A 12186-nucleotide genomic window follows, 5' to 3' on the forward strand; every position below is an offset into this window, starting at 1 on the left:
GCTGTAACCCCACCCCCAGACCCTTAGAATTCCACCTCCTCCCCCAGTGTCCCACCACCCTGCCCCCTGAAAATGCCAGACCCAATCCCCGTTCCCTTCTGACCTTGCCCTGGTCACCCCCTACAGGAGGCTGTGGATGCGTCATGGATGGGCTGAGACGACGAGGCCCTGGGGGGGGGGTTGAGTGTCGCAATGGGACAGCGACCGTGACGAGGGGCGTGTGGATGTGGGACCAGCCCCTCTGGGTCCAAGCCCAGGGGAGGAGGGTGAGTGGGGCAGGGAAGCCGGCAGGGGAATGGGGGATGCGGCAGTAGGGGAGGGGAATGAGGGTGATGTGGGGGGAAGATTCTAAGGGGAGCAGGGGACTGGAATAGTGGGGGGGGGGAATGGGGGAGTCTGGAGGGGGTAAAGTCCTGTGCAGGGGCAGGGGGACGGGAGGGACTGGAGGAGGGGGGGAAAGAAATGGGCAGATGGGGATAAGGTCCCAGCCCTGTAGTTCCCTACAGACTCCCTGGACCTGCAGCGCCGCATGGAGACCAGCATCAAGCTCTCTGTGTTGGGCATATTGCTCAGCTCCTACTGGGTGGGGGAGCTGTGCTGCGGGGGATGGGACTGAGGGCTCTGCAGGGGGTGCCGTGCTGTGGGGAGCGGGGTGAGGGGGCCAGCAGGGGGGCTGTGCTGCGGTGGGGTGAGGTGTGGGGTTGGCAGGGGGGCTCACCTTTTCTTATTATTATTTTCCAGATCTTTAACATTTCCAGTACGTTTAAGCAGGCGGAGGCAGATTATTTGGAGGTGGGTGGGGCAGAGGATACACACAGCTCTACTGACACGGACCTGCCAGCCAGGTCTCTGCTGGGGGGACCCAAGATCCTGGGTGATGTAGGGATTGGAGGGGGGCAGTCTAGAGGCTGTTATTGATGTTTAGAAAGTCCCAGAGATCTTGCCCCAGGCTGGGATTCGAGCAATGAGTCTGAACAGTAATACGTGAGCAGTAATTAATCAAATATTAGTGACTGTCATATTTCTGGTTCTTTATCATGACCTGGTGGCTATTTGTCATTAACCGATTAGCTCTGGTTCTCACTGCTGAGTGCTGGACCTGCTGGGGGGCTGGTGGAGAAGAGACTTTTGTGTCCCGGTTCACTCCCCTAAGTGATCTGAAATGCTCCTGCAGACTCAGGTCTCCGGGAGGGTCAGGTAGCCTTGTGGTAGCTTTGGTGACCCAGAGCTGAGGTGGGTGGAACCAGGGCTGATGAGGGGGGGAACCGGTACAAATTACCGGGACCTGGCGGTCCGAAAGGGGGCCCAGGACCCAGCGGTCCGGAACGGGGTCTGGAGCCCAGGTTTCCCCCCTTCTCGTCGGCCCTGTTTAGCCGATCCGCCCTTGCTGATCGCCCTTCCCCGCCCTCTCAGTGGCCCTGGCACCGTGCCACCATGGAGCAAGGGGTAGCCCAGATACAGATGCCCCCAGAAATCAGCATTTCTCACAGAACGTGCCCAGCCAGAATGTCGTGCTCAGCCAAACCAGGGCCAGCAGAGTTAAGGGAAATGCCCGCCCAACCGTACCTCGGCCTTCTTGGGCTTGCGCTCCAATATACCTGTGGCACCCAGCCCTGCTCTCTGCCTGTGCCCCATATGGGGCAGGAGCCACCTGCACATGCCCTGCACCCAGACACTGAGTCTGGATGGGCAGGAGCCAGCCCTGGGCACCATGCATCGCTCTGCGTTAGTTAAGGGTTTGTGATGGGAAAAATGTTCCATTGGAATCTTCCCAACCAGCCCTAACCCTAAACCTATGTCCCATCCCCCAGCCCCACCTCTGTGTGTGCTTCATTCCCCCTCCCCCCGTGCCAGGGGTCTATGTGCCCCCCATTCTCCCTGCTCAGCACCCAGAAGTCCCTGCTACCTTCCTTCCCCAGAGTGATTGGCTCATTGGCTGCTGATGCTACTCACCAGATCTAAATGGAAATTGGGCTTTCCCGTTTTCCAATTTCCCCCGCCCCCAAGTCAGTAGCGTTCTCTCAACTGTTGCCCAGCGTGTCCCCTGAAATTTGGGAATTGATCAGATGTGGTCTCAAAAAGTGATCACGATACAGACAAAGAGAAATGCCATCCGGTTGTCTTTTAGGCCTTTTACTTCACTTAGCCAATTAACTAACTTGTATAATTGGTTATTTTATATTCATTAATAGCTGCCAGTTATTGATTATTTGTGAGTCACTACTGGCTATTAGCTGTTTGTTATTTCGTACCCACCATTAGTTGTCAGTTGATTTCATAGTGACCATGTGGGGAGATGGAAAATAAAAGTTTTGTTGAAAAATGGAAAGCTGACAAAATCAGAATGTTTTCATGCCAATTTCCACTATCAAAGAACAGCCAAATGTTAGCATTTCTTGGGTTTCTCTCTGCACGTTTTTGGGTTCCACTCATTGTTTCTCAGGTTTCGATCTATGATTTTCAGCCTTTGGTTTTCAGTTCTCGTTCATTGTGTTTTGGTCCATGCTTGTCAGTTTTGTGGCTTTAGTTATCACCACTCCCATTTCATTTATTGGGTTTCATTCTTTGATTGTCAGATTTTGATCTCACTGGTTTGAGGGGAGCGGTTCATTATTGGTTTTCTGCTTTTTGTTTATTGGTTACAAGATTTCAGTGTTTGTTTACAGAGCTTCATTTATTAGTGTCTCTCTACTGATTACCGGCTTTTAATTTTTCTTGATATATTTGGAGTGTTTAAACTTTTTTTTCATTTCTGCTGTTCACTTATTGCTTCTTTATACTATTGGTTTCTGTCTTTGACTATTCATTTTCTAACTTTGACTTGGTTTTGTGACCTTGATCTGGTTTTCATACTTCAATTATTGGTTTTCTGTTTTGGCTATTGGTTTTCTGATTTTCATGACTACTTTTCTGGCTTTGATGATTGGACTTCTGCATTCAGTTATTGCTTTTCTGATATTGATTACTGGTTTTCTGTCTTTCACTTTGGGGTACAGTATTTTGACTTTGATATCTGGTTTTCTGACTTGCATTGCTGGTTTTGACTCTTTGACTACTGGTTTTCTTATTTCAAATACTTATTTTTTATTGTTGGCTTTCAGACGTTAATTCCCCATAAGTTGCTTTGATTACTGTTTTTCTGACTTTGATAAATGCTGGTTTTCTATTTTTGACCATTGGTTTCTGGCATTAATTATTAGTGTGTTGATTTTGTTAAGTGATTGTGTGATTTATTTCACTGCTTTTCTGGTTTCAATCATTGGTTTTCTGATTCCAATGACTAGTTTTCTTCTTTTCATTATTTCTTTTTGGTCTCCAATTGTTGGCTGATGAGTTTGATTTTTGGCTTTCTGTGTCTTCTGTGACTGCTTTTCTAGAACCACTATTGGGTTTTCTGAATTCAGTTATTGCTTTTATATCTTTGATTACTGGTGTTGAGTTATTGTTGTTTGAAATGATGTTTTCTCTCTTCATTTTGTCAATTTTTCTCTCTTCAATGATCAGTTTCCACTGAATGTTGTCTGGGATCCCTTTAGTTTCAGTGGCATTTATTTCACTCATTTATTTTGCATTGCCAATCTTGATTGGTCACATGTGCGGGGATGGTTTGTTCAAGATGGAAAAATGTTGCTCGCTCTCTCTCTCTCTCTCTTTCTCTTTCTCTTTCTCTTTCTGCATCTCAGATGTTTATTCAGGTTGCGAAGGAGGTTGGAGGGACCTGCAATCTGGCCCCAATCCAGGTGGATCCTTGTTTCCCATCACCCCCCATATGAGGATATAATGCTTGTTCCACCCCCCACCAGTCCTGTTATCCCACCTGATTCTTACTATTCCTATTTACTGTCTCTATTGCCAGAGCACCTCAGAGCCCCCGTCCTAGACCCAGACCCCATTGTGTCAGATGCTGGACAAAGAAACAGCCAGTCCATTGTTCTCCCTCCACGCCCACGTCATGTCCAGGGTCTCAGTGTCCGTGGCTGGGTTGGACAACAGCTTCCAGCTCTGGTCTCCTCTCTGTGCCCCCAGCCCCAGTGTGACCCTTCTCCTGTGCTCTCTGTTGCAGCGCCTGGACCTGTTGGTGCGAGATTGGCAGCTCTCTGGAGCCTACGGCGCGGACGCGGGGCAGGAGTATCTTGGAGAAATCACACAGGTAATGATCAGATACCACGTGTGTTCATGGAAACAGCAAACTTTGGGGCGGAGCTGAATGTTTCCACAGCGGGTCTGATTCCCTGCTGACGGCCACAAATGTTGCTTTGACTCCCGCAGGACCTGGAGGTCTCTGCTGAGCAGCCCCTGGTGTTGGAAGCCCTGAGGGCGAGCGGCACCCGGTGCTATCTATTGCCCCACCCTGGCACTCAGTTCACCAGGAGCAGGGCAGGGACGCCAGATGGTAAGAGACCCTCATCTTCTCCCCTCTCAGGAAGCAGTGGCCATTGGGATTGGGGCCGGGGTCTTTGGCCTGATTGGGGGGGTTGGGCACTGGCCGTGGGCCTGGTTTGGACAGAAGATGGCCCAGAACAAGACAGGCACCAACACCCCAGGTCAGGGGAATGAGCTGGAGAGGAGGGCAGGGGGTTCAGATTTGGAGCCCCTGCTGCGGGAGGCAGATAGTGGGAAGAAACCATCACACCTCACTCTGGGTAAGGGTCTGTCCCAGCCGTCAGCACTGGGAACCTCTGTATGCAGGGGATAGATAGATATGAGGATGTTTGGGGATAGATAAAAACAAACTTACAACAGGTAATTTTGCGAGATTACAAAAGGACACAGAGGTTGACTGATTTACAGCCGGGTCACCGAGATCAGAATCCAGCCCAGATCCCATCGACCTCAGTAGATAAATAACATGGCCGTAGATCCTGTGCTCCGAGCCACCCCCTGCATCCCTCGGTCACAAGTTTTTTTGGTTTTCATTTTCAACAAGTGGAAGAAAAATTGATTTTCATACTTTATGTTTGTTTTAAATATTTTCTCCTCCCCTGATTCAGTGCGTGTGTAGAGGGGACAATTTGGGGGCATTTCCTCTCATTTCCCCACTGATTTTAAAACAATCCTAAGAGGTTAGGGAGGTTAGAACACCCCCAAATCCCAAACCAACAGTTTCAGTTTATTCGCACCCCAGATCCTCCTGCCATTAGCCAGTTGCAGTAGGCCAGGAGGGGGCACCACGACAGCCCCTGCAAAATGTCCTGATTGGGGCTCCCTGACCCCAGCCCCTGAGAGATAAGGGAACCCCCAGAGACCCAGCCGGAGAACCAGCCCCCTCCACAGGGGTGATGCTAATGTGGCCCTTGCTGTGATGTTGGGGGACTTCAACTATCCGGATATATGTTGGGAAAATAACACAGCGGGGCACAGACTATCCAACAAATTCTTGGACTGCATTGGAGACAACTTTTTATTCCAGAAGGTTGAAAAAGCTACTGGGGGGAAGCTGTTCTAGACTTGATTTTAACAAATAGGGAGGAACTCGTTGAGAATTTGAAAGTAGAAGGCAACCTGGGTGAAAGTGATCATGAAATCATAGAGTTTGCAATTCTAAGGAAGGGTAGAAGGGAGAACAGCAAAATAGAGACAATGGATTTCAGGAAGGCAGATTTTGGTAAGCTCAGAGAGCTGATAGGTAAGGTCCCATGGGAATCAAGACTGAGGGGAAAAACAACTGAGGAGAGTTGGCAGTTTTTCAAAGGGACACTATTAAGGGCCCAAAAGCAAGCTATTCCGCTGGTTAGGAAAGATAGAAAATGTGGCAAAAGACCACCTTGGCTTAACCACGAGATCTTGCATGATCTAAAAAATAAAAAGGAGTCATATAAAAAATGGAAACTAGGACAGATTACAAAGGATGAATATAGGCAAACAACACACAAACAACTTGCAGGGGCAAGATTAGAAAGGCAAAGGCACAAAATGAGCTCAAACTAGCTACGGGAATAAAGGGAAACAAGAAGACTTTTTATCAATACATTAGAAGCAAGAGGAAAACCAAAGACAGGGTAGGCCCACTGCTTAGTGAAGAGGGAGAAACAGTAACAGGAAACTTGGAAATGGCAGAGATGCTTAATGACTTCTTTGTTTCGGTCTTCACCGAGAAGTCTGAAGGAATGCCTAACATAGTGAATGCTAATGGGAAGGGGGTAGGTTTAGCAGATAAAATAAACAAAGAACAAGTTAAAAATCACTTAGAAAAGTTAGATGCCTGCAAGTCACCAGGGCCTGATGAAATGCATCCTAGAATACTCAAGGAGCTAATAGAGGAGGTATCTGAGCCTCTAGCTATTATCTTTGGAAAATCATGGGAGACGGGAGAGATTCCAGAAGACTGGAAAAGGGCAAATATAGTGCCCATCTATAAAAAGGGAAATAAAAACAACCCAGGAAACTACAGACCAGTTAGTTTAACTTCTGTGCCAGGGAAGATAATGGAGCAAGTAATTAAGGAAATCATCTGCAAACACTTGGAAGGTGGTAAGGTGATAGGGAACAGCCAGCATGGATTTGTGAAGAACAAATCATGCCAAACCAATCTGATAACTTTCTTTGATAGGATAACGAGCCTTGTGGATAAGGGTGAAGCTGTGGATGTGGTATACCTAGACTTTAGTAAGGCATTTGATACAGTCTCGCATGATATTCTTATCGATAAACTAGGCAAATACAATTTAGATGGGGCTACTATAAGGTGGGTGCATAACTGGCTGGATAACCGTACTCAGAGAGTTGTTATTAATGGTTCCCAATCCTGCTGGAAAGGCATAACGAGTGGGGTACCGCAGGGGGTCTGTTTTGGGACCGGCGCTGTTCAATATCTTCATCAACGACTTAGATATTGGCATAGAAAGTACGCTTATTAAGTTTGCGGATGATACCAAACTGGGAGGGATTGCAACTGCTTTGGAGGACAGGGTCATAATTCAAAATGATCTGGACAAATTGGAGAAATGGGCTGAGGTAAACAGGATGAAGTTTAACAAAGACAAATGCAAAGTGCTCCACCTAGGAAGGAAAAATCAGTTTCACACATACAGAATGGGAAGAGACTGTCTAGGAAGGAGTACGGCAGAAAGGGATCTAGGGCTTATAGTGGACCACAAGCTAAATATGAGTCAACAGTGTGATGCTGTTGCAAAAAAAGCAAACATGATTCTGGGATGTATTAACAGGTGTGTTGTGAGCAAGACACGAGAAGTCATTCTTCCGCTCTACTCTGCTCTGGTTAGGCCTCAGCTGGAGTATTGTGTCCAGTTCTGGGCACCGCATTTTAAAATAGATGTGGAGAAATTGGAGCGGGTCCAGAGAAGAGCAACAAGAATGATTAAAGGTCTTGAGAACATGACCTATGAAGGAAGGCTGAAAGAATTGGGTTTGTTTAGTTTGGAAAAGAGAAGACTGAGAGGGGACATGATAGCAGTTTTCAGGTATTTAAAAGGCTGTCATAAGGAGGAGGGAGAAAACTTGTTCACCTTAGCCTCTAAGGATAGAACCAGAAGCAATGGGTTTAAACTGCAGCAAGGGAGGTCTAGGTTGGACATTAGGAAAAAGTTCCTAACTGTTAGGGTGGTTAAACACTGGAATAAATTGCCTAGGGAGGTTGTGGAATCTCCATCTCTGGAGATATTTAAGAGTAGGTGTGACGTTATTGACATAAACTGGGATCGTCTAGATCATTGTTGCAACCAAGGTCCTGTAGTGGCACCCAAATCTTGTATGAAGGGGGTCAAATGGGGTGTCTAGGACAAGGTTATGGTTTACTGGTTATGATTATGCTGTCTATATGTGTGTATCAGTTTTGTAGTTAAAGTTATGAATATTGGCTCTATACTGTCTGTATGGCAAACTTATGCTGTGCTTCTGGGTGACATCCCAGACAAACTGAGATTAGCTCTGCCTAGCCTGCTTGATGGCCCATTAAGGACCATCAGCTGTACAATGGATCCATTGAGAGAAGGCAGATACGCCTTGTAACTCAGCGAAGTATGCAGGGACTGGCCCATGTGACTCCAGACTCCATTTTGCTGTAAGGAGGTAACAAAGAGGTGTTCTTACTCCTGGAATAGACTATATAAGGCTGATGCCTCATCTCCATCTGGTCTTCAATCCTGCTTCACACCTCTGGAGGAACTTTGCTACAAGCTGAAGCTTTGAACAAAGGACTGAGGACCCATCCCAGCGGGGGATGTATTCCAGAGACTTGATTTGAACCTGCAGTTTATTCCATCGCTGCTGCAAGCCTGAACCAAGAACTGTGCCATTACTGTATGTAATTGATTCCATTTAACCAATTCTAACTCTCATCTCTATCTTTTTCCTTTTATGAATAAACCTTTAGATTTTAGATTCTAAAGGATTGGCAACAGCGTGATTTGTGGGTAAGATCTGATTTGTATATTGACCTGGGTCTGGGGCTTGGTCCTTTGGGATCAGGAGAACCTTTTTCTTTTACTGGGGTATTGGTTTTCATAACCATTTGTCCCCATAACAAGTGGCACTGGTGGTATTACTGGGAAACTGGGGTGTCTAAGGAGATTGCTTGTGAGACTTGCGGTTAGCCAGTGGGGTGAGACCGAAGTCCTAGTCTGGCTGGTTTGGTTTGCCTTAAAGGTGGAAAAAACCCCAGCCTTGGGCTGTAACTGCCCTGTTTGAGCAATTTGTCCTGAGTTGGCACTCTCAGTTGGGTTCCGCCAGAACCGCATTGTCACAGTGGCGTAGTCGTGCTTGGATCCACAGAACCAGGTCAATCAAGCTTTGGGTCAGAACCCCACGCTGTCCAAATTTGAATTTTGGGATTGAGAGTTTGTTGGTTAAAGAGCTGCTGCAATGGCTGAGCAAAGAGCATATGAGGGACTTGGCAAAAAAGCCCTGGAAAATTTGTGTTCAGAAAAGAGGATATGCTTTAGAAAGAAAGCTACAAATCAAGAACTGAGAAATCTGTTAATAGCCAGTGATCAGGGGGAAGAGCACAGCCCTTACCTGAGGCTGCAGAAGAGGCAGAAAAAATTAGGATGCAAAGGGTGACAAGTAAACTGCAATTTGAGCATGAACAGAAGCTAGCAGATCTTCGATTGCTGGAGAAGCAAAAAATAGCAGAATTAGAGAAAGAGGCTGCTGAGAGAGAGAAAGAGGCTGCTGAGAGAGAGAAAGAAGCTGATCAAAGAAAGAAGGAGGCTGATGAGAGAGAAGAGAGAGCTCGTAAGGGACGTCTAGAGCTGCTCGCTGCTGAACAGGAGACGGCCAGACTTCAGCTCCAAGTAATGGAAGAGCGGAGAAAGTCATCCCCACCTGGTACTCCACTTCCCCCCCGCCATGAGAAAAACTGGGAAAGGATGTGTCCCATTTACAATGATACTGAGGATATAGAGGAGTTTTTGTCTACCTTTGAACGCCTCTGCAATCTGTACCAGATCCCTGAGGGTCAGCGAATGCCTGTCCTGCTGACCAGACTGACTGGAAAAGCCAGGGAGGTGTTTAATGACTTGGGGGAACAAGAAGCCTTAGATTATGAGCGGTTTAAGGATTCTGTGTTAAGGCGGTTCAAGGTTACTCCTGAATCTTACAGAGTTAAGTTTAGAGAGTTTAAAATGTCTAAGGATTGTACTTTTGTAGAATGTGCTCATAAGCTGATGGGTTTTGTTAAAAAGTGGGTTATGGGAGCTAAGGCGCATGGGAGTTTTGAAAAACTGCTGGATTTAATAACTTTGGAACAGTTCTTAGACATTGTGCCTGACAATGTGAGAGCAGCTGTGTGTGACAGGGACCCTGAGTCAGTCCTACGGGCAGCAGAGATTGCGGATGCCCATACCCAAAACAGGGCTCGAGAAGGGTGTAAAACCCCCGGGAAAACTAATCACCATTCTCCCCAGTTCAAGAGGAGGGAAGGATTTAAAAATAAACCTGACTCTTCTAAAGGAGTTCAAGGGAGCCCCGAGGGTAGGAACTCACATCCCCAGCAGGTTACATGCTATCACTGTGGTATGCTGGGCCACATGAAACCAGACTGCCCGACACTGAAGGGCAGCCCAAAACCAGCAACCCCAAATGCCAGGGCCAATGCTAACCCTGTTGTTGTAAACTCACAGGCAAGCCACACAGAGCCCAGCATTGGTGCCCTGTGTGCAAATGCTGTTTCTGTGGTCTCGGAAGAATTCAACCTTAAAACTCACGTTAAAGCTAAATATGGGGGAAATAACGCAGAGTTTATTAGCAGTGCAGAAGTGAATGGAGTGAGGTGTATGGCATGGAGGGACACCGCAGCAGATATTACTCTGGTTAAAGCAAGTCTTGTCAGGAAGGAAGATTATTTGCCAGGTGAAGATGTAACTGTTGTAGCCTTATCTAAGTATTTTGTCAGGGTGCCTTTGGCTACAATCCACCTGAAATGGAAGGGATTGGAGGGCACCATGGTTGTGGGAGTAAAAGACATAATCCCTAAGGATATTATGATTGGAAATGATATTAAAGCTATGGTCAGTCAAGTTAATACAAACCAGGCACAGGAGAGGATTGATCCTAAGGTTGTGCCTATGGAGGGTTTCTCCAAAGGTTTGTCTTTGGAAAGTAGCTGTTTGGCTGTGAATGAAGTTTCTGAATGTCTATCTAATGTCTCAGAAGTAAATCTGGAATTAGATCAAGCGAAGGGAGAGGAGAACAAGAAGATTTTGGATAAGCCTAGGCAGTCTTGTGAGCTGATGGCTTTATCTAGTCAGCAGTTTGGGAAGGCAAGGAGAGTGGAAGATGAGTGTCCCTATACCTTATCTGTTTCCTGTGCGAAGAATAGTGACAGTGAAGGAAATGTGCCTGTGTCTGTCAGGGGTATTGACTTGCCTATGGAGGAAGCTACCCCAGTCTCCAAGCAGTTGTCTGTGAACAGCCCGGTGTGCTGGGACAAGGGAAATGAAATCCCAAACCGTATGTCTAGTAAAGGAAAATGCGTCTCCAACTCTTCTTTGTCTGTGGGGCAGACAGAAGGTGCCTTTCAGCCTGTGATGGTTGAGAATAGTGCAGTTGTCTCAGAGTTGGTTCTGGATTCAACTAAAGCCCAGGAAGGGAATGGTCCTAAGTTTGCATCTGCTGGGGAGAATGGCACCGTAACTAGGTTGCATCCAGTTAGTGTCTTAGCAAAATCCCAGAGATCAAACAATTCTGGTGCTTGTATTTTGCCTGTTGCTCATGTGTGGTTGGAGAAGGGTGTAACAACTCTGTCTGATCAGGGTGATACCCTAGCCAGGGCACAAGGAGAGCAGAAAGGTAATTTGGTTGTGGTACCTACGGACAGTTTAACAACTTGTAGCAAAAAGGAAAAAATTCCTAAGCTGGTGTGTGGCAAAGAGAAGGGAAGTATTTCTAACCTTTTATCTAGGAAGTCTATGGGTTCGCCTGAAAGGGGATTGTGTAGAGATCTGCCTGATGGGCCAAAGGTGATCCTGAATGCGAGTAAAACCCAGACAGAGTCTGTTGTTGCTCAGGAAAGTGTTCCTTTAGAGCAAGCCCTAGGTGAAGAGGGTAAGGGCAGAATTTCTGTGAGGGGTGAATTGCTGCTTAGAAAAGCTCCTGGAGAAAGGAATCCTCATGGTAATCTGGGCAAGCAGTTCCCTGCAACTGAAGGGTGTGAAAGTGATTTAATCAAGGAAGTTTCAGTTCCTAGCAGCCAAAAAGTGTCTGTTGTGAATGGATCCACTAACTTTCCTTGTAAAAGATCCAGTGTGGGTAGCTTTGAGAAGGTCTCAGAGGAAGTAAAAGTTGTTAAGGAATTGAGGCATCCCTATAACCAAGTGGTTGTGTGTGGCCAACTTGTTGGGGAGACAATGGTGTTGGAACAGGAATGTCTCCTTTCTGATTCTTTAAATGAGCAGTTTGTGCTTCAGGGTTTGAGGACAGATTTGGTTACTGATGTGTCAGAGCAGAGCAGTTTTATGGCTAAATGCTTGAGGATGCAGGGGAGAGCAAGCAAACTCTCACCCGCAGACTCTTTGGATTTGTGTAGTATCTCTTTAAGACAGAGTCCAGCCTTGAAAATGATAACAGGTACGAATATGAAAACTGGTGGACTGGCTCTGGTCTGGGGTAGTGCAAATTACTTGCCTGGCTGGGAAAGGAAGGACTTGCTAATAGCTGTTAGCAAAGAGGGCCCACCCCATCAGCCAGTGAATTCTGTTGAGCAAGAGAAATCAGGGTTTGATCCTGCAG

At 46.8% G+C, this 12186-nt stretch overlaps 1 long non-coding RNA gene across 1 annotated transcript; it reads left to right on the forward strand.

Moving 5' to 3' along the window:
* Positions 1 to 708: 708 nt before the first annotated feature.
* LOC135978577 (uncharacterized) lies at positions 709 to 4404 on the forward strand. Its single transcript, XR_010595973.1, has 4 exons — positions 709 to 792; positions 3684 to 3740; positions 4064 to 4150; positions 4270 to 4404. It is a non-coding gene; the product is annotated as an uncharacterized LOC135978577 (long non-coding RNA).
* Positions 4405 to 12186: the final 7782 nt, after the last annotated feature.

Source organism: Chrysemys picta, unplaced genomic scaffold, assembly GCF_011386835.1.
Source record: "Chrysemys picta bellii isolate R12L10 unplaced genomic scaffold, ASM1138683v2 scaf315, whole genome shotgun sequence".
NCBI classification, from domain to species: Eukaryota; Metazoa; Chordata; order Testudines; family Emydidae; genus Chrysemys; species Chrysemys picta.